The 20673-nt window shown below is 50.0% G+C and overlaps 1 long non-coding RNA gene across 2 annotated transcripts in view; it reads left to right on the top strand.

Moving 5' to 3' along the window:
- LOC146798923 (uncharacterized) overlaps positions 1-20673 on the top strand; it is a 357197-nt gene that overhangs the window by 207005 nt on the left and 129519 nt on the right. For both annotated transcript variants that reach the window (XR_014968806.1, XR_014968805.1), the window contains exon 2: positions 7555-7636. This is a non-coding gene — a long non-coding RNA (uncharacterized LOC146798923). The remainder of the gene's footprint in view (positions 1-7554; positions 7637-20673) is intronic.

Here is a 20673-nt window from a genome sequence, read left to right on the forward strand (position 1 = left end):
AGCTGGCCATCGAACACAATATTCAGGTCACCACCTATAAGGACTTGGCGGTCAGATGTAGAGGTCAAGTCTCCTATTGCCTTGTGCAAGAAGGTCTCCTGCCTCTCATTGGGAGCATATATGGTGGCCAGCGTTAGTGTCTGTCCCCCTATGTTCACTGAGTGCGCCAGAAACCTCCCCTTAATTTCCGAAACTATAGCCCCTACCGTCCCAGGGAATGTGCGTGCAACCAGGATGGCCACTCCGGCCTTCTTAGTGGGGAGGGAGGGGAGGTACTGTTGTGGGAAGGCCTTGGAGCGCATCCTGTGAGTGTAGCTGGCCAGTATGTGGGTTTCTTGTAAAAAACAAATATGAGCCCCAGAGTTTTCTAAGTAAGACAGGATGGCTCGGCGCTTAACTGGGTTGTTGAGCCATTTTACTTTGAGTGTGAGGAACTTAACACTCATCTGTGTAGAGAGTAAAAAAGGGAAAAAGCTGAGTTGGTGGTGTGCAAGAACTAATCGATTCACAGATGCTCTATTTGTGGAGTATCCTAAGTACAGTGCCAATACCATGCATGGGTTCCAGCCGTGTGCTCGCATTTGGAGAGACTTAAGAAGGGGGAGGAGGTCCCAACAGTGAAAAAAAGAAAAAAACATAACAAATGAACCCATAAAGTAATGCAAGAATCAAAGTCAATGTCCAGAGCGTCCTGCTCTTGGTAAAGGGAGAAAGAGATATTCGTGGCCTGCAGCTCCCCACTCCCATCAGAGAAAGCCCATGTGAGTTTTATCAACACCCTCCTCTAGGGCGAGATTGTGCGGATAGTGCACCAGAATGTATTTGGCGGAGATACTCTCTCATTCAGAAGATGCCCCAGTGAGAAATGATGGCCATAGTGTCCGGATCGGGACGAGACACTTGGCTCGGGGGTTTGATGGTGGTCCATCCATGGCCGCTACGACGCCTGTGAGGGCACGAGTTCTGACTAGGTTGGTCTGGGGCGGGTTCATCAATGCCCAGAAGTTTGTAAGCCACAGAGGCTGAGCGGATTTGCCTCTGTTCCCCTTTATAGACGAAGATCAATCTAAACGGGTGGCCCCACGAATATTTTATACTAACTTCTCGGAGATGGAGAGTGATTGGCCTGAAGAACTTGCATGTGAGAAGCGTAGAGACTTCCAGGTCCTGGAAAAGCGTAGGTTTCTGCCCCTGATAAGTGAAGTCCAGATTCCTTCAAGACTCATGGAGAATCAGGTCAGGATGTCCACCGGAGGCACAGGGGCTGCTCATTCAGGACCCACCCTGTGAGTGTGGTCCAGTTTGACCGGGAACTCCGAGGGTTCTCTCAGGATAGAGCGGAAAAGGCCAGCCACAAGAGCCTCGACATCGCCATCTTTGTGTGCCATGCCGCGGATGCGAATATTATTCTGCCGGGACTTGTTCATCAAGTCTTCAGTGTGGGCCTGCAGGTCCAGATTCTGCTCCTGCAGTCGGAGGATGTCTTGTTGGAGATTTTCAATTTCTTCGTCCTTTCCAATGTCACGCTCCTCCAGCATGTGGACTCGTTCACCCAGGGCGTCCGCGTCACGGCGGACGTCCCGGAGGTCTGCCTGTACGTCACATTTCATCTTGCAGGGAGGAAAAGAGGGACTCTAGGAACACTCGGCTAACCGGGGCTTCAGGACCTCCGCTTCCCTCACTGTCGTCCGCACACCCTGGACCCACCTGGCTTTCGGACTGCTGAGTGGATTTGAGCAGCATCTCTTTGATAGTCCTATCTTTCCGTCTCTTGGGAGCAGCCATGTTGTACATGTCCATGGGACCCAATGACCAAGTGGAGCAAGGGGGACGGGCGTCCACTGGGACGAGGGTTCCTGCGGGATTGCTGGAAAGCAAAGTCAGGCGGCAAGGTCCGCAAAGCGGTGTTGGCTTAATAGACGCCCGTGGCCTGGACAGTTTCTCTGGCTCAGCTGTGTTGCGGAGGTGTCGCCCTTCCGGCTAGGGTGTCAGCGGTCAATGATCTTCTACCCTGGGGCTCCTCTGCCAGCAAGGGACGCGTGTGATAGCAAGTAAGGCCCCAACGAATGCAAGCGCACTGGCGACCCACTGGAGGGCCCGCTGCTGATTCTGCAGGGTGACTCCTGTGCTCACAAGTTGAAGTGGGCCCTGTGTATGCTGCTACCGCCTCCACCGGCCTATGGCACACTGTCGCAGGCAGGGAGAGCTGTGAAGTCGGCATCAAGAGGCTCCTCAGTAAGCCCCGCAGCTGGTGGGTGAGGGAAGGCGACGGAGGAGCAGCCTAGCGCTTTACAAGCCTTGATCTTTGTCCCCACCCCCCTCAGAGCTACAGGGGTGAGGCCCAGCCATACCAGTGGCGCCGGGGTCCCTTGTGAATGCCGCAGCCCGATTCCACCTCTGTGACCTCAGGTAGGGTCCGGATCTGTCTCGCCGGGGGGTGCCTTTGGAGTGAGGTACAACTGTGGCCCCCCATGACATGTCAGGGCCGCCGAACAGTGCCCGCTCACCTCTGGGAGCCCGCCGGCGTCCCCGCCCAGCCTCCAGGATGCACGAGGGTCCCCTTCGCGCTCATCGTCCAAAGGCGCTCCCCCACGGGTCCGCCAGACGATGGAGGAGCGCGGTCGACAGTGACAGGGCGCCGCGCTGATCGTAGCCGAGGCAACTCCTCCCCCACAGGTCGTCCGAAGGGAAGCCTGATGGCGACGTTGCCTCAGGGACCTCGCCTAGGTGTTGAGGGCCAATGTCTTCCCGGTGCAACAGGTAGGGTCAGCTTCTTGCTCCGCCGGGATGAATGTTGCAGAAACAGTACTTAGCAGCAGCCCTCCAGGACTCGTCGAGCCGCCAAGGGGTGCCAGTCCCCCGTGTGCACTGCGGGAACGCCGCGGGCCCCGCCAAACCATCTGCGGCCCCACGGGTCGACAACGTCTTCAGGAGATGGCTGGCTCCGAAGCTTGGACGGTACCGTTTTGCCTCCAATGCAGTACAGCACCGCCTCCAAGAGGGTTGTCGCCGATATCGGCACCCCCACACCGCTAGAGTTACTATTTAGGGCCTGGTGGGAGCGTCCTACCAAGATGCCATCCTGGCCGCGCCCCTCAGCTGTTATCTAATAGAAAAGAAAATCCAATCTTGGGATTTATGTGCCCTTCACATAGATCTTAAAGCATCTGTCAGATTCGGGGCCAACAGTGAATGTACAGCGGGCTTTGGTGTGGAAAGATTAGTTTGGCAGGGTTGTGTTTTGGCGCCTATTTTATTCTTATTAAATATAAATATAACTCAAATTAAAAGCTCAACTTAAATGCATTAAGAGAAAACAGAAATCCTCTTCCTTGGTAAGAGTCCACCTGATTTCTTGCTAACCTTTTGGCCAGATAAGGCCTCTCCCCCAGGACCCCAGAAAGGTTCAGTCAAAAATCTGTGGAATAAATTTGATAACAGTCTGTCCTTTAGGCCTTAAGTAAAAGCGTTGATAGGCACCTGTTTCACCATTATGAGGTCCCTAAAAAAATGTCTTCCTCTGTTATCGTTTCCACTGAAGAAATTGGGCATTCAGGTTCTGATAAGGTCCAGGATTGAATATGGTAATGTATTATACTTCGGGTTACCAGAGTACCTTTTGAACAGACTCCGAGTGACCTAAATTGTGGCAGCCTGTCTCCTGTTAAATCTACCTTTTGATAACTCAGATTTTGCCTTATTTACAGACACTACATTGGCTGCCCAACATGAAAAGCGTCAAATTCAAGACTCTTGTTCTAGTGCATGATGACCTATATCAATAGGGGGTCTCTTACCTCAGAGCCAGATTTGGATTTTATAATCCCAAGAGACACTTGAGTTCCGCCAATAAATTGTTGGCAGACATCCCCAGAATTCAGCGTGCAAGAGTGGGAGGAAGGTCTTGAACGTATCTGGGAACGGTAGCCTGTAATCTGCTACCTCTGGAGCTGCTGGCAGTGAGTGATGCTTCAATGTTTAATTAAATACTTAAAACCTGGCTTTTTGTACAGGCCTAATCTTCTTGTGTTCTTCTTCCGATCTTTGCTGTCTTGAGCCGGGACACTCCTTAGAGTAGCTGTGCACAATATAAATTGCTATCATCATCATCATCCTCATAAATGGGCTGGACTCCATTTTAGTCAGTAAAAGCAGGGTCATTCTGACCATGAATAGCTAGCCGGTTCTCGTACTTCTATACGCAGATTATGCTGTTGTAATGTCTAGAACATCTAATGGGCTTCAAATAATTTTGGATGCTTTTGTCAGTTTCATGGATGGTTTAAGCCTGCTCACCAACTTAGCAAAAATCTTTTTCATTTCCTGTGGCCCAAAGAATCTTAAGTCACACTACATTGCTCTCGGGGTACCCCTATCGCAAGAACAGATTAATTTCCTTATTTTGGGGTCACATTTGACTCCCAGGGGTCATGGGCGCTTTGCATGGAACAGAGAATTCTGAAGTTCTGTAATTCCATTGGCTTTTTATTTAGCTTGGCCTCTAAAATAGGGAACAAGCCTATTGTGCCACTTATGCAAATATATAAAAGAAAGTGCTCACCCATTTTAACCTACGGTTCTAGGATGTGGGGGCTACAAAACTGCTAAATGCATGCAGGATGAGGAAAATAGAATATGCAGGTACATTTGTGGTGCTGCACTTAGGGCTCGAGTGTATGCAATCCACAAAGTATTTGGGTTGCCCTATGCCGAGGACTGTATTGATCTGGCTCCTCTAAGATTGCTGTGTTCCAACTAGTGTATTTCTAAGGCCATTTTGAATATAGAGATCATTATGGACTGCCTTTTGTGTGTCGTGTCTCCACATTCCCTGGCTAAGGCTCATCAAGGATGTCTGTAATCAGTTAGGTTGTCTGCTATTTTTTCAAACCCTGATAACCTATCTATTGCGGACAAATGCTGGGTTAATTAAACGTTTTATGGAGATCAGGACAGGGGATATAGAGTGCATTCAATTACGGAAGCCTTCCAAAAATGATAACACATTGTTTCAAACCGCCCCAGGGTTGGAGCAATATCTTGATATCGTTCTTAATGCCTGAGGCAAGATACTATATACAAGATTCAGGTTTGGTCTAGTCAGGTGTCAGCTTTTGTTTCACTTGAGCCAGCTCAACCCAAAAGCCAGTCTTATTTGTCCCTCTGATGAGTGCTGTTTGCAAACCTTGGAGCTCTTTGTATTTATTTTAATAACTTTTATCACACTTACACCAAAAGGTTTTTAATCCCGTTGCTCAGAGGTGCCTTGATGAACAGATACATTCCAGCACTACTATATTTACAGATGCTTTGTACACCTGAGGTATACTCATGTGCAACAACGTTTCTTAAATTTGCTTTTCCCCATAGACAGTCTTTATTGTTTTAGATGTAGATATCCATTTCAAATTTAGTCTGCATTTATTACTCTCATTTGGACTTGTTGTATATAGTTTTTTAGGTCTCGCCTACGGCAGAACTTGCGCTGTCTCTTTGAGACATCCTGTGTTCAGAATATCAGCTTTAAACTCTGCACATTTCCCGCCCATGTTTTCAATTGGTTCCTGTGACTGTATTTTGTAAATGCTTTATTTTCTTTGGTTAATGTGTTTAGTAATCCCACCTTAGTACCTCCTTTTCTCCTGTTGTAACCTCCCATCAGGACTACCCCTGTTATATGTGTTACTACTCAGCATGTTTTATTTACAGTTTGTGAGCACTATTTTCTTAATGACTTTCCCTCAGTTGCTGTTGCAGGCACAATACACTCTCCTGCTTCATGCTTTACGACTACAATGCGCTTATGTGCGGTCATGCGATATATTTTTTTAAAGCCTTCACAGTGAGTGCGTTCAACGTGGCTGGGTACGATAAGTGCGCTCATGGGAATGTTTTATCAAGATTTCACAGTGGGGGCTTTGAATGTGTCTGTTTACAGCGCATGGCTCTTGTTCTTAATGCGGCGTCAGCATGCCGGATGCTTCAGCTCTATAACTCCAAAACGAATATGTACTCTCATGGGAACTTTCTATCAAGGTTCCACGGCGGAGGCTTTGAACGTGTCTGTTTACTGCGCAGGGCTCTTGTTGTTCTTAATGAGGCGTCAACATGCCGGACACTTCAGCTCTAAAAATAACTCGGCTGCTCCCTAAAATGTCAACTCTTATCTGTAATGGAACCGGGTTTATTCTAGGTTCCACGGCGGGTGCTTTTAACGCGGCTCTAGCGAGTCACCCGTGCAATTGAACAGTGTTTGGTGCATAAAACTGACTTCAGCCACCCGGACTCTATCTTAGCTTTCAATACGTCACTGCTCCGATGCCATCAGGGAAGTCATGCCTCAACTTCAGAGGACTATCGTTTGCCTTACAAATGGCCCGGCTGCATTTTTGTTTTAATGTACCTCTCCTCAACATCGTATTATTATAAAGTGATGGTTTTTGTTTTTTTATCACATGTAAAGGTACTTAATTTGTTCTTGTGAAGTGCACACCCCCACTCACGGAGACACACACACACCTCTTACTTCTGTGCTGGAGCCATTGACTGTTCTGGCTAAGCGGATGCCATAAATTCCTGAGACAGGTTGGATTACCAAACTTAGGGCTGTGGAGTATGGCCTAAATGTTGACAGTGAATTATATGTGTTCCTGGATGATTGATATATATTGTCCCGCTATCCTGCATCTGTTAAATATTTAACTATTATTGGAATGTAGTTGTTGCTCTCTTTTGTCTTTTACGATATAATACAACATGCTGTGATCTGACTTTTAATGCAATGGAAAAATGGCCAATATGCTAAATGCCAATTTGCACTATAACTTCAGCAACCACACTATTCTATCCTTTGTCACACCTCTCAAGTGCGAACTTCCTTTCCTTTCTCCTTAATAATAATTACCACAACTCGCAGCTAGCAACTAATCTTTCTTCTATGTTTACCCTCTGTTTTTTGATCTAATGTTAATTGACACAATTTTCTTTTGTGACACATTCTCTTTTTTATTTAATTTATATTTTTCCTTCCTTGTTTCCCCTTCTCCTTTCCTCATATTGCTGGCTCAATTCTGTTACTCAAAGGGCTCAGACAGATCTTTATGCTGGGTCCCTTGGTGTTGCAACGCCTATGTCGCATCAGGAGTCCATGTAGTGAATTTATTGCCAAATATGGCATCTAACAATATTTTTTAACAAAATGAATTCAATAAACTGTGTCCTTGTGTTCCAATCCCTTACTTATCCGGCTCCAGTGGAGCTCTGGATCATTCTTATAGAAGTATATACTATGAGAGTTATCTTATACACTCAAACATGGCGCTCGTATTTAATGACGGTCTCATGAGCCGTCCTTGCTTTCAATTAATTTTCCTGATCCTTAAAGAGCTATCACACGTGACCTGCTCGGTTTCTGCGCTCATACTGAAGATGCTGCCGGTGAGTACTGGCCACATTATTTTCAATGTGTATTAAGCAGTTTTTTACTACGTGTCTTTCTGGGACTTTCCCGTTTAGGCTTTTCTCATTTTTCTGTTTGTGTTTGCCTCTTTTTAGTTACTATAACCTCTACAAACTTGGTTTATCATGGCCTCTACTGCTACTACGGCATAACCTACCTAATCATAACCAATTTCAGGTAGGATGGCGTTTGCCAATGTGAATATCTATTTTTTTCAATTAATTTCTCCTTTAGAATATTCATTCAATACTTTTAAAGTACTTATGACAAACTTTTCCTGGTGCCATTAGAATGTGCATTGTTGATAAAAAATCAAGTCTTGACGCCGATGATGTGGCGTTCATTTCTGTAATTGACTTAATATTCAACATGCCATCATTTTAAACACTAAGTTTAACTTTAGCTAACCAATGCAGACTTGCAGATGGGTATGCAACGTGTTACTCTCTTACTGAGCAATATCAAACGAGTACAAAACTAGACAACTTGTTATTACATTACTTGACAGATTTTTTTATACAGTCTTTTAGTGTGCGTGGTGCTGCATGTTATTTTGCTTAAAAGACGCTCTTTTTTCCCCAGCATAACTTCCCACATTACGTTTTGGATATCACTGAATTCTCATTGAAGTACTTTGCTCTCTAAAATTGGTTCAAATCTTTTGACTCTTGTCCTCGGGGTTCTGAGGTATAAGTGATTGATCAACACATTGATTGCTAGATACATTTATCAAGCATTTAAAAAAAAAAATGTATTTATGATTTTGGCAGTCAGAAAAATAACAAAGAAAATGCAATGCTTAACAATGATTAAAAGTAAGGTAAAACAAGAGTAATTCATGGCATCGATACTGGGGCTTGCTCCCCCTCTGCGTAAAAAGGAAAAGTGACCACAATTACAATATTACACTAGCATCATTAGGAAAATCTGCATTGTAGAGCATAGCCGTTCAGTCCCAATCATCTGTTCGGTTTCAGCACCAATCAAGACATGCGTGTGATACCAACAGACCCAAGAGCATCATAATACAACATCCGGTCAAGCAAGAGAGTCATGAGAACCAGCAGCAACCTCATCCCCACTTCGTGAAAGAAGATACCCCCGCATGGGGCCCCAGATATCTCTTGGCTTGGAGGCTCTCGGCAACGTTTCGGCATAGACAATCATTTGCTCCTGACAGTACAACATGTCCGCCAGCCAGTTCTTAAATTTCGGGGCGCGGCCCCTTCCCCATCTGCACGCTACCCTTCCTTTAGCCAGCAGCAATGAGAGAGCGAGGAATTTACGGTATGTCACCGGTATCCGGGCGACGTACCCCAAAAGAGCTATTAGCGGGTCCCTCTCCAATACACCTCCCACCATCTGCTCAAGGGCGTCAAAAACTTGCCCCCAATACTCCCCCACCTCAGGGCATTCCCACGCCAGGTGCAGGAAACCCGTGCCAGGTCTCCTGCATCTCCCACATCTGTCATTATCCGCCAGTTTAAATCTGCATTTTTTGACAGGTGTATAGTACAACCGTTGTACAAATTTGTAATGTAGCATCCGTAACCGACAACTAGCAGAAATTCGACCCGTTTGGGTACAGCAATACCGCCATTGCTCCTCTGTTATATCTCGTTCCAAATCCACCCCCCATTGCGTGTAAGCCGATCCAGCAGTGGCATGCACGTACAGTCTCGATACCAGATGTTTTCCATTCTTGGTCCCTAATAATTGCTGTAAGGGGAGAAGAGGCGGCGGCTCCCTAGGGAACTCCGGAAGCACCGCCCTCATCCCTTGTCTCAGCCTCACGTACAGAAACACCTCTAACAGTGTGGGCTGCAGTCCCTGAAAAAAGTGCTCCATTGTACTGAATTGTCCTTCATGAAAAATATCTCCCCAGGTACTAACATTAGTACGTTTACAGAGGTTGAGGAAGCCAGTCTCCTGGAACAGACTAATACTAGGATGGTAAGTCAGCGGGAGCCGAGGAGAATATAAGAAGGGTAGCCCAGCAAGCTTCACTATACGACGCCACGCCTCCACCGTGCCAGTGACCGTAGTAGGGGGGGGTCCGACCGGGCACGCGGAGGACCAAAGATCATGCCATTCAACAGTATAGGGTCCGCAACCCAATCCTCCACCGCCACCTGTGGCATGTATCTAGGAGGATAAATCCAATAATATACGTAGTGCGCCTAGGCACCCAAAAAATATGCCTCAAAATCCAGGACATCAAATCCCCCTTGGTCATAGGGCTTCGTAAGCGTCGACTAGCCAAGCCGCGACTGCTTGAACCCCCCAGAATAATCGTATCAATTCCGTACGTAAGGTTGCAAAAAAATAGGTGTGAGAAGTTGGCCTGATGTATGATGTCACTAGTTATAGTGTACACCTTATATCAGTCCAAATACCCTTATGGTGATTGGTTGTAAAGTCAACCTTATAGACCAGCTATCCTAGTGGTAGCATGGACAAGAGCAGTCTTAGGCTAAACTCTGAATGGCATGTGAAGCCAGCTGTGATACCATATATAATCCCTTGAATACCAAATGAAAGGACACCACAACAGATATATATATAAAATAAAGTGTATTTATTCTAAGCAAACCCTCAGCACTCTTTATGAGTTTAGAGGTAAGTACAACACAGTCTTATTAATGCATACAGTAAGTCACACAGGTAAGTAATACAGTTAGGCCCTAGGGGCCACGCAAACCATATACTAAATAAGTGGTATAAGAACCACTGTCACGGAAATAGAATAGGCCTAGGCCTAGGGAATCGCTGGGGCTACACTACACTAGCGTTAGTTTAGGAAGTGGGAGGCCCACGGGATTCGTGTGCAGAGTGGAAACACTCACGCGTAATGCGTAAAAGTCAATAGCAATGTTACAGTTTAGAAATAGATAGATTTAGGACACTTCCGGAGTAGCTAGGAAGTTGAGACTTGAAAACTAGACACTAGGATAGTCACTATCCTGATGAGCACCGGAGTACCCAAGTTACCTAGCCCACAGGCTGCGGGTGCATAGGGGTGAAGATGCGTCGTTTTCGTCGTCGACTCCTATGGATGCCTGAAGAAAGATGCTGACAGGCAGTCAGGGGAGAGTGTCCGGTGGATCCCAAGGCTGGGATCAAGAAGAGAAGAAACCTGCAAGCAGAGGGGACAGAGTCAAGGTCACTAGCCAGTGACCACGTGGAACCAGGAAGGAACCAGGCGATGTCGTGAAGAGTTGCAGGTGAAGGTGAAGCTTGTCGCTGCAGCCAGGAGGACCAGGAAGCGTCGAGGACGACCAGGACCAGGAGGCGAGCTGTCCCACGAAGGCTCTTGCTGTCGGCGGCGTCGAAGTTGGACTAGGACTCACCAAGCCTTGGCAAGCGGAACCCACGAAGAACAAGGGACTTGCTTCTGGTGCAGACCAGGAGGGTCTGGGGTGCTTCTTCTTTGCAGAGAAGCGGGAGCCAGTCTGGAGGAGCCAAACCAGCGCAGAAGATTTCAGGGAGCGTCGTCACAGAGGCCACTAGCCAGCGGGCAAGCAACCGGACAGACGCGGCAAGCAGGAAAATGCTGAAGGGCCCCACGCAGGACTCGTGGAGTGTGGGGGGCTGGTCTTCGGTGCAGATGGTGCTTGGGGTTGGGGCTTCTCAATCCCCGGTGCACAACTTCGAGGGTACCTCAGAAGCTGCGCTGTAAGTTACTAGCCACTTTTCCCAGGTAGCCGGTCCCACGTCGCTCGTCGCCTCCACGGATCTCAGCTCTGCTGCAGATGTGGATGAGGGTCGGAGAGGTCTGGAAATCAAGGCTCTGGTCGGGCTCTGCAGTCGGTTCCTCGTCGAACGTTTCGCAAAGCAAAGGGTAGTCTCTTGATGGTGCCTGTTTGCACAGGGTAGCCACTCCTTGGCTACAAGGGAGATTCTTCAGTCTTCTTCTTTCGTCGAATGTCGAAGGTCCAGAGTTTCTGTTCAGTTTTGCAGGTTCAGGATAATCTAAAGTCTTGAGGCCCAACTCCCACTCTTATACTAATCTGGGGGGCTGGGATACCTGCTAGGTCACGCCTTATGGGTGGGACCTGGGAGGGGGTGGTTACACCCACTTCCCTTTGTCCAGTTTCGCGCCAGAGCTGGGGCTGGAGTGCCCCAGCGGCGGTTTGAACTGGACTATGCAAGGAACACCTTGTGTGCCCCAGGCATGTCTCATTCCTTTCAGCCCACCCTGCCCCAATACACTAAAGGCTGTCTGGGGAGGTGCTAGCACCTCCCCAAGCAGGAAACCTATTGTCCAGGCCTCCCTGGCTGGGATCACTCCCAGCAGCAGGAGGTCAGACTTGTGTCTGTGGCAGCAGCATCCATTTTGTGATGCTGAGGCTTTGGTTAGAGATAAACAGCAAAGTAGGATTTTAACATGTCTCTCCCTCTAGAAGGGAGGAATAATATCCTCATCACCAGAAATGGTATGGGGGTATTATTCCAAAGTGTTAGACACCTTACACGACATGTTTTGATAAAGCCAAACCATAGTTACCATAACCGTTTAAGATTATAAGGCACTTTAAGAGTATATGGTAGGCTATATCATAGAACAGCTATAAGGACATGGTTCCGAAAGCTGCAGACAGGCTCAGCTCATGCTAGAGCACCATCTCACATGTTACCAAGCACTCTGCCTCCAGGATTGTTAAGGCCTGCCATAGGAGTGACTGATAGGTACACATGTGTCTATATATAAGGGTAGATATAGGCATACTATATCTAAGCAAGGGGTGATTACACAACCTTGCCCCAGCTGAGTGATCAGCCAGTTGTGTCTGATTGGAAGGCCAGACCAGGGGTGGCATAATACATGCTGCAGCCCCTGGGAGGCCTAGGGTACACCTATGCCCTGGGTACCTAGGGTACACTGTACAGGGTCCAATAAGGTGATCCTTACCAATTGTGTATGTACCTAGGGTACATGGAGTCCATTTTACAGAGAGAGCAGACAGCCTGAGACCCTGAATGGCAGGATCTCAGGCCAACTAAGTCGAAAAACTAGCTAGACACTAGGCAAAAAGTTGGGGGTAACCATAGTCAGATATCCACCTTCCTACAATAGGCCCCTGGGTGGTAGGGTATATTTAGAAACAGATAAAGAAATTGAGGTAAAATAATCATTTTTATGAGGGATGCCCTTTCCGCAAGCGAGAGAGGCAAAGAAATCCAGCGGGTAACATTGTTGGACAGGCGTGTAATGGCCGTACCATAGTTGAGCCGTATCGTGTCCCCTTATCTCTGGCCACCTGTATGCCTAAATACCGAACATCCGTGTCACACCACTCCAAGGGAAAGTCTAACGGAAACCGCGATACAGCCTGTGTGAGGGGAAAGACCTGGGATTTGCCCCAGTTGATCATGATGCCGGAAAGCTCGCCGAAGACAATAAACTCTCGCAATAAGGGGCTCATGTTCTACTGAGGGTCCCTAACATATAATGTGACGTCATCCGCGTATAATGAAATTAGGAGCGGGCGCAAACAACAGCGAAAGGCCTTGTCGTGATGCAATTGGCGAAGCCGGGAGGCCAGGGGCTCAATCGCAATGGCGAATAAGAGGGGGGATAAGGGGCAGCCCTGCCGGGTACCTCTAGAGACGTTGAACGACCGAGAGGAGTGACCATTTATCAATATCTGGACCGTGGGCTCAATTCATCAAGGAAAGCGGCCGATAAGAGTCGCACGATCTAGGGGATTTACCCGGCTTCAACAAAGATGTGACTAATGCTTCCCTCATTGAAGGCGGAAGAATCCCAACCTCAAGGGACTCCTCGTAGACCTCACGGAGCACGGGAGCCATGATATCAATATATTGTTTGTAAAATTCTGCAGGCAGCCTATCTGATCCCGCCGCCTTCCCATTTTTCAGCTGCATGATTGCCTCCCGGATTTCATCCAGCTCAAAAGGTAAACTCAGAAACCCCCGCTGCGTATCGCCTAGCCAGCCTAACACCACGTCCCCCAAGTAGCCATCCAATTCCATCCGACCGTGCCGTTGTGACGTGTAAAGCTGCTTATAATGGTCAGTAAACGTTTCGAGTATGCGCAAGGAGTCCCGATGCCACTCCCCATCCTGCTTCTCTATCTCCAATACATGCATCGTGAATCGGGGACTCCTAGTTATCTCAGTCAACACTTTGCCCGGCTGCTCCCCCTCACCGTATCTCCTTGCCACCCAATGCTTCCCCCGGAAGCGGGACCTCCCTTGTGGCAGTTTCCGTATACTCTGATAACTTGTCCCTAAAAGTTTGTTGCACCTGTCCCGTCTCCCCCTGTCCCATGCGCCTCTCCAACGCCTGCATCTCTTGCTCCAAGTGCCCCAGCGTCCTTTGTAAGTCTCGGAGTACTCCGAAACTCTTGGAGATACAGTACCCCCGTATGGTCACTTTGAACGCCTCCCATATGACCTCAACACTGTCAACCGACCCCTTATTTCTAGCAAAAAAATATTTTATTTCATCCCCCAACTCAGCTTGAAATACAGCATTCAACAACACTGCAGGCTGCATCCGCCAGCGCGGCCGCGGTTTATCATAGCCCGGTGGGGTGAGGGACACCAGCACGGGACAATGATCTGAATATGTCCTAGCTAAATGTGTAACCTTACAAAGGGATGAACAGAGCCCCCGCGAGATCAAACAATAATCCAAACGCGCCCATGTGCCAGAGTAGAATGTAAAATGCGTCCCTTCTTTCACCCCCGGGTGTATATGTCGCCAACTGTCAACTAAGCCCCCCTCCTCCAGTATCCCCCGCAGCACCTCCTGAGCGTGAGTATAATGATGTGCAGCAACATTGGACCAGTCCACAGCCGGAGCAAAGGCCACGTTGAAGTCTCCCCCCCAAATCACATGCGTGGAGCCAATGGTCAAAATCTTTCCCCATACAGTAGTGAAAAACTGCGGCGTGTCCACATTAGGCCCGTAACAATTTGCAACAGTAATCGAATCCGTCCCTATTCGCCCCCATATAATAACATAGCGCCCTTGCGGATCCTCAAGGGCACCCACCAGATCAAAGGGAGTCTGCTTTTTAACCAATTTAGCAGTACCTCTAGCATACGAGGAATAAGAGGAGAAGAATCTGTGACTCGCCCATTAACCAGCGAATGCCACCGCAGCTCCCGGTCTAAGATGCGTCTCCTGCAGCAAGGCGATCTGTGTCTGTTGTCGATCAAGATCCGCCAATATGCTCCTGCACTTCCGCGGATCCCCCAACCCCCGGACATTCCAAGACAAAATTCTCAAAACTGATTTTTCAGCTGGTACCATCACTCCCACTCAGCCATATACAACAAGCGCAATACACATCTCCAATGCGCCGAATCCATCCACATAATAATTTCGATACCCCAATGAGCGCCCCACATACCATTCGAGCCATGACAACTATACCTCCAACTTCTCCCCCCCTCCCACTGAAACATCCCAATCATGCCAGTAAACCACAGCACCCCCCCCCCTTCCCCCCCAGGTCCCCAAAACAAATTTTCAGGTAACAACAACTCTGCCCCCGTCCTGAGCAAAGTAGCAAAAAAATAGAAACACAAATCGAAAATCCCAGAGCAACTTTATGGGGTACACCCTTGTGAGGAAACTTCTGCTAGGTGGCCCATGTATACCTCACGCCCATCCCGAAACACTGCATCCAGTAGCGAGACCCGGAAGAGGTTGCGAGGGCGTTCAGCTGCTACTGCAAATGTCAGATTCCAATCTTTAGTCATCCCAGTGTCCGTGATCCCCCCCCACGCCCCTCGAACTCTCAGATATCTAGCTATCCACTTATCCCAAACATAGGCTGCAGTTCAGGTGCATGACAGGGAGAAAGTCACACTGGCCGCAGTAGGCTGTACACCAACTGCGAACCTCCTACCACAACTCCGATCACTCCACATCCGAGGTGGTTGCTGACGATGATCCTTCTTTTACAGGCGACTTCTTCTGTTTCCTGAGGTGTTTTAAAAAATCCTCCGCCTATTGGGGCTTGGTGCAGAATGTTTGTGTCCCCTGATACGTGATGCGGAGACGAGCAGGATACAGTAATGCATAGTCAATTTACGCCTGTTGCAATTTCTGTTTAACACCGGTGAAATTGCGACGCTCTTCCTGGACCTGCGCAGTGAAATCCGGAAACATCGTGAAGGACACTCCATTGTAATGCAGCTCCTTTTTTTCCCGGGCAACCCGCAGCGCCACATCCCTATCCCTGTAATTCAACAGGCGTGCAATAATAGGCCGAGGGGTGCCGCCAGGAGGAGGCCGCGGCCCGAGCGAGCGATGAGCCCTTTCCACAATAAAGTGGGGCGACAAGAAGTCCGGGCCTACAACTGCCACCAACAGCTTCTCAGCGTATTCCTCGAGCCTGCCGGTCTGGGTGCTCTCTGGTATTGTGACGGTCATCGGCTGTAGCAGACAAGGGCCTGGCCGCACACACCCCCGCAAGCCCTCAGGCAGCTGTGGGAAACGAGGTAGGCAGTCCGAGACCCGAAGGGACTACAACTCCCAGGAGGCAACGGGGCAGGACTTACATAACCTCAGCTCACGAGGGGGAACGGCCTACCCTATATAAGCACCGCCTCAGTGAGGAGACGGTGCTTGACAATCCTTCATGGAAGCCGACGGCGAGGGAACACTTCCAGTTCCCCTCGCGTATCCTGAATCCTGTAAACCCGTCAAGCTGGAAACTCGCGGACGCTTGCCTTCCCGCTTGGAGTTTCCGTCCCGTTAAACCTGCCGGGCGCCCTCGCGCGCCATCCCTGACCCAGAGGAACCCGAGACCACAGATTTGGAGCTCCGAGGGCGGACGCTTTCCTTCCCGCCTCGGAGTGAGTCTTCTGCCTTAAGAGCGGACGCTTTCCTACCCGCCGGACACCGTGGTGCGCCGTTCCTGACTCCGCGGATCCTGTGACTATACTGAGGAGCTCCGAGCGCGGACGCTTTCCTTCCCGCCTTGGAGTGAGTATGGTACCTTGAGGGCGGACGCTTTCCTACCCGCCTCAAGGTCGAAGATACGAGACCACGCCGTGACAGGTAACAAGTATCTCGTCACCCTGAAATATTATACTTTATTCTCACAGGGAATCTTTTCCGAACCGCTGTCTGTGAGATTAACAGGCAGGCGGATTAACGTACAGATACTATTGTTTATGACTTGTATCCTAAGCAAGGGGGTGAACACAGTACCAAGGAAGGTACATCGACTCCTACCTAAACCTGTGAGTACCGGAAGGGTTAAGCGTGGGAGGAGCGGGGGTTGTAGAGTGCAATACCGCTAACACTGATAGATGAACTAACCTCTGTCATTTGTCAATTGTGCAGGACGTTGTTAGGAGGTGCCTATACTGCTGCATTCCCCTGCTCGAGAGCAAGACCCTCAGCGCTACCACCTTAGTGCTTTCACTTCCCTGTTCTCGTGGGTGCTCTTTCCCAGAGTTGTGTCCATTACACTGTGGGGAAGTGTGCCCTGGAGAATAGGGGGGCCTTTCTGCTTGAAGTCGTCCCCGCTGGCTGCTGAGTAAGGTTAGTGGCTTGTTCTTCTCTATCTTGTGCCACTGACATCCCCGACAGATTGTCAAGCCCAAGTTAGACGACTAGCCTGGACGATGGACACCAATGTGATTTTATCTTCCCTACTGGATAGCCTCACAGCTCTCCAGCAGGAGGTTCAGACCTCCCGATTTGAAAATCAGGACTTAAGAAGGGAAATGGGAACCCTACGCAGAGAGGTGGCGGGATTGTCCCGAAAGGGTACAGGTGCGGGATCATATATCAGAGAAGCTACTTTACCACCTCCGGGACACACGGCATCTGCCCCTGATACTGCCAACCCCCTAGTAGGTGGGTTCTTTCCCGTCCCTCCAGTCCCTGCCATGGCTACTGATTCCGCCCCTACGGTTCATGTCATTCAAAACACAGGTATCCCTCTGGCACCACCCGAGCGTTTCTACGGAGACCCGAAGAAATTCGAGACATTTCTAAATCAATGCAGACTCCATTTCTTATGCAAGCCCGTAGTCTTCCAGACCGATGCAGCAAAAACCGCGTTCATGATGTCTTATATGGGGGGGAACGCTGCCAGTTGGACCATACCTCTGATGGAGAGAAATGACCCCATGCTGCATGCCTTTCCTGACTTTTGTACCGCCATGAGGAAATTGTTTGACCGAAAGTCGCACATGCTTACTCTGGACCGAGAACTACTAACCATTCGGCAAGGATCTCAAGATCTGCTGACCTACATAACCACCTTTAACCGGTTAGTGGTAGAAACCGACTGGCCCCAGGAGAAAAGAACATCATTGTTTTACCAAGGGTTGAGAGGGGAGTTGAAAGACGTTCTCGCTCAAGTGGTGCAGTTGCCGCAAACCTGTGAGGAACTGATAGATCTTACAGTGCAACTAGACCATCGCCTGTTGGACAGAAAGGGAGACAAGGGCAGAGGAGAAGCTAGAGGATGGTTCCCCAAACCTAAACAAACCATAGACGAACACCCCAAGACAATGGAGGGAACAGAGCCCATGCAACTCGGGGGTATCCGAGGTCCCCTCACCAGTGAAGAAAAAGAAAAACGTCGTAAAATGAAGCTGTGCCTATATTGCGGGAAAGGAGGGCATTTCATTAGGGAATGCAGAGCCAGAGCCCAACTCCCAGAACGTGGGGTCACCACACGGACACAAGCTGTGGTGGGAACCCAAGAAACGACGGAAAACTGAGTAGCCCGAACCAGAAAGAGATCGATGGGTCGGGCGGTCAACATACACAGGTCTCTAATGTCATTGCCAACACGCTACAACCGGCGGTGGCTCATTTATGTATAGGAGTGGAGTTGTGGGTGACTCAAAACAAACCCCTGGACACAGCAGCACTGTTGGATTCGGGTGCTATCGGGAATTATATGGACCTGGGTTATGCCTCCACCATCGGTGTTCAGAGGGAAAAGAAGACAAAACCTGAGTATGTGCACGCGGTGGATGGATCCGCCTTAACCTCAGGACCCGTCACCTCACATACACTTCCGTTATTAATGAGAGTCAACACCGAGCACTATGAGTATATACAATTCGATCTCATCGATGCACCACAATTTAGACTCATCCTTGGCATGCCGTGGCTTACGCTCCACGATCCGGTTATCAGCTGGGCAACACGTACAGTGACTTTGACCTCCCAGTATTGCCAACAGACGTGCTATCAACAGACAACACCTTCCATAAAGCCCATGGGCACGCAAGCCAGTCTCTTGGCGGTTGCATGTGCACAAGAAAACCGCAGCAGTAACAGCATCTTACCTGAAGAGTACGAAGAGTACAGATCTCTATTCGATAAACAAAAAGCCACGCGGCTTCCTCCGCATCGTGAGTACGATTGCCGTATCGAATTAACACCTGGAGCCAACATCCCCTGCAGTAGGGTTTACGCCTTGACGGAAACCGAGACCTTGTACCTAAAGAATTATATTGAAGAAAACCTGGCTTCCGGATTTATCGCTCCCTCCTCGTCACCGGCGTCGTCCCCTCTTTTCTTCATACCTGTTGGACTTGGCCCTTCTGGCAGGTTCACCCCTGGACTTTTTGGCTTTTTATTGGTGACTTGGTATGGTGATTGTTTGGTCTCTGCGCACTTTCCCTGTGTCCCAGGGTAAAGTGCGTGCGTGCTCTGAGTGCATGTGGTGAGATAGGCCTGCCCTCCCATAGGAATGCATGGGGAATGTATGTGTCCCTAGTAGTTCCTGATGCGTGGGGTGTGCAGGCCCGAGTTTGGTATGTGCGGACTCGTGGGAGTGAATGCTGCGCGATGATGTGTGCGGCGTGCATGTACCTAGTGTGGAAGTGCCACTTCTAGAGGTGGGCACTTCTGTGTGCAGTGTGTCTGTCGCGTGATTGGCTGGTCATGTCATGTGACGGGCTAGGGATTCCCCAGTGTCAGGATGAGTCACCCAGTGGTGAATGGGGAGATCAGCAGCTAGATGGGTGGGAGGAGTCCACCTGGGTCCTGAATAGGACAGGGTTTTCCAAACACAATGCTGGCCCCGCCCCCTGTGGTGCGACTGACGACCCTAGCCCTTCCAGTGAATAGAGTGAGGGGCTGAGCACATCAAGGGTGCTCCCCAACCAGCTGCGACTGGTTTTCCCCCTCACCCTGAACCCAGAACAAAGGGTTTGCCTGTATAAAAATGGGGCTGTGTCCCCACAGAAACTGTTCTTTGCCAGGATCCTGCCTGAGGGGGGCTGCTGCTGCTGCTGGACCAGAGGACCGCCACCTGGACTACCTCCCTGCCTGGAGGCCCAGTGAGCTGGCTCTGGGTCCAGCCTTGCCCCCCACCCCTGCCCTGCTGCATGCAGGGGAAAACTCTGCTGGACTTTGCTACTGGCACCCTTAACGCGCTGGGAGCGCTTTATTTGGATCTCTAAGCGCCTGGAAGCGCTGAACTGGCCTTGAGCGCTGGGAGCGCCCTCCCTTGCTTTCCTTAGCGCTTGGAGCGCGCTATTTCGAAAAGCCGGTGCCCACCCGGCGTGTGCCCCGTTCTCTGCAAATCCTAAAGTCCCCTGGCAGGTGCCCACCCTGCCAGGGACATTGCCGCAATATCGAGTGCCCACCTCGATTTATTGGATTAGAATAGCGCCGGTGCACACCCGGCATTTGCCCCGTGAATCGCCCTCCGGCGCCCGACCAGGAAGTCAGGCGGGCCGGGGGCGGGCCTCCGGGACAACCGGAAAAGGAAGTAGGAGGGCGGGAGCCTACCCCGCCTCCTACCGAAGCATCGCGGCTGGTTTTGGGGGCCCCGGAGCAGGCAGGAGCCTACCCTGCGCCCGGTGCCCTTGCCCGGAGGAGAAGCGTCCTACCCAGGCGGGAGCCCACCCCGCACTGGGACGAGCTGCCGTCGTGTCCGGGGCCCGTAGGCTCCGCATTTGCTGAAGATCTCCGGCCCCGGGAAGAGAAGGGACGACGCTGCGGAGAGCCGGTGAGTGGGGGCGTTCCCGCCGGTCTCTCCTCGGTCCCCCACGAGCGGAGATTGAGCCAGAGCCCGGTTGAGGCTCTGACATCGGGGGCAGTGTCCGTGAGCCCCCGAGAGGCTCCAACGCGGGCAGAGCGTTGTTGGGAGCGCGAGGTCGCTCCAAAGTGGGGCCCATTGTTGTTTAGAGCCTGCGAGGCTCAGGGGGCATTTCTCCAACGTTGGGGGCATTTCTTTTGGGATTGAGTG

Source organism: Triturus cristatus, chromosome 9 (genome assembly GCF_964204655.1).
Source record: "Triturus cristatus chromosome 9, aTriCri1.1, whole genome shotgun sequence".
NCBI lineage: Eukaryota > Metazoa > Chordata > Amphibia > Caudata > Salamandridae > Triturus > Triturus cristatus.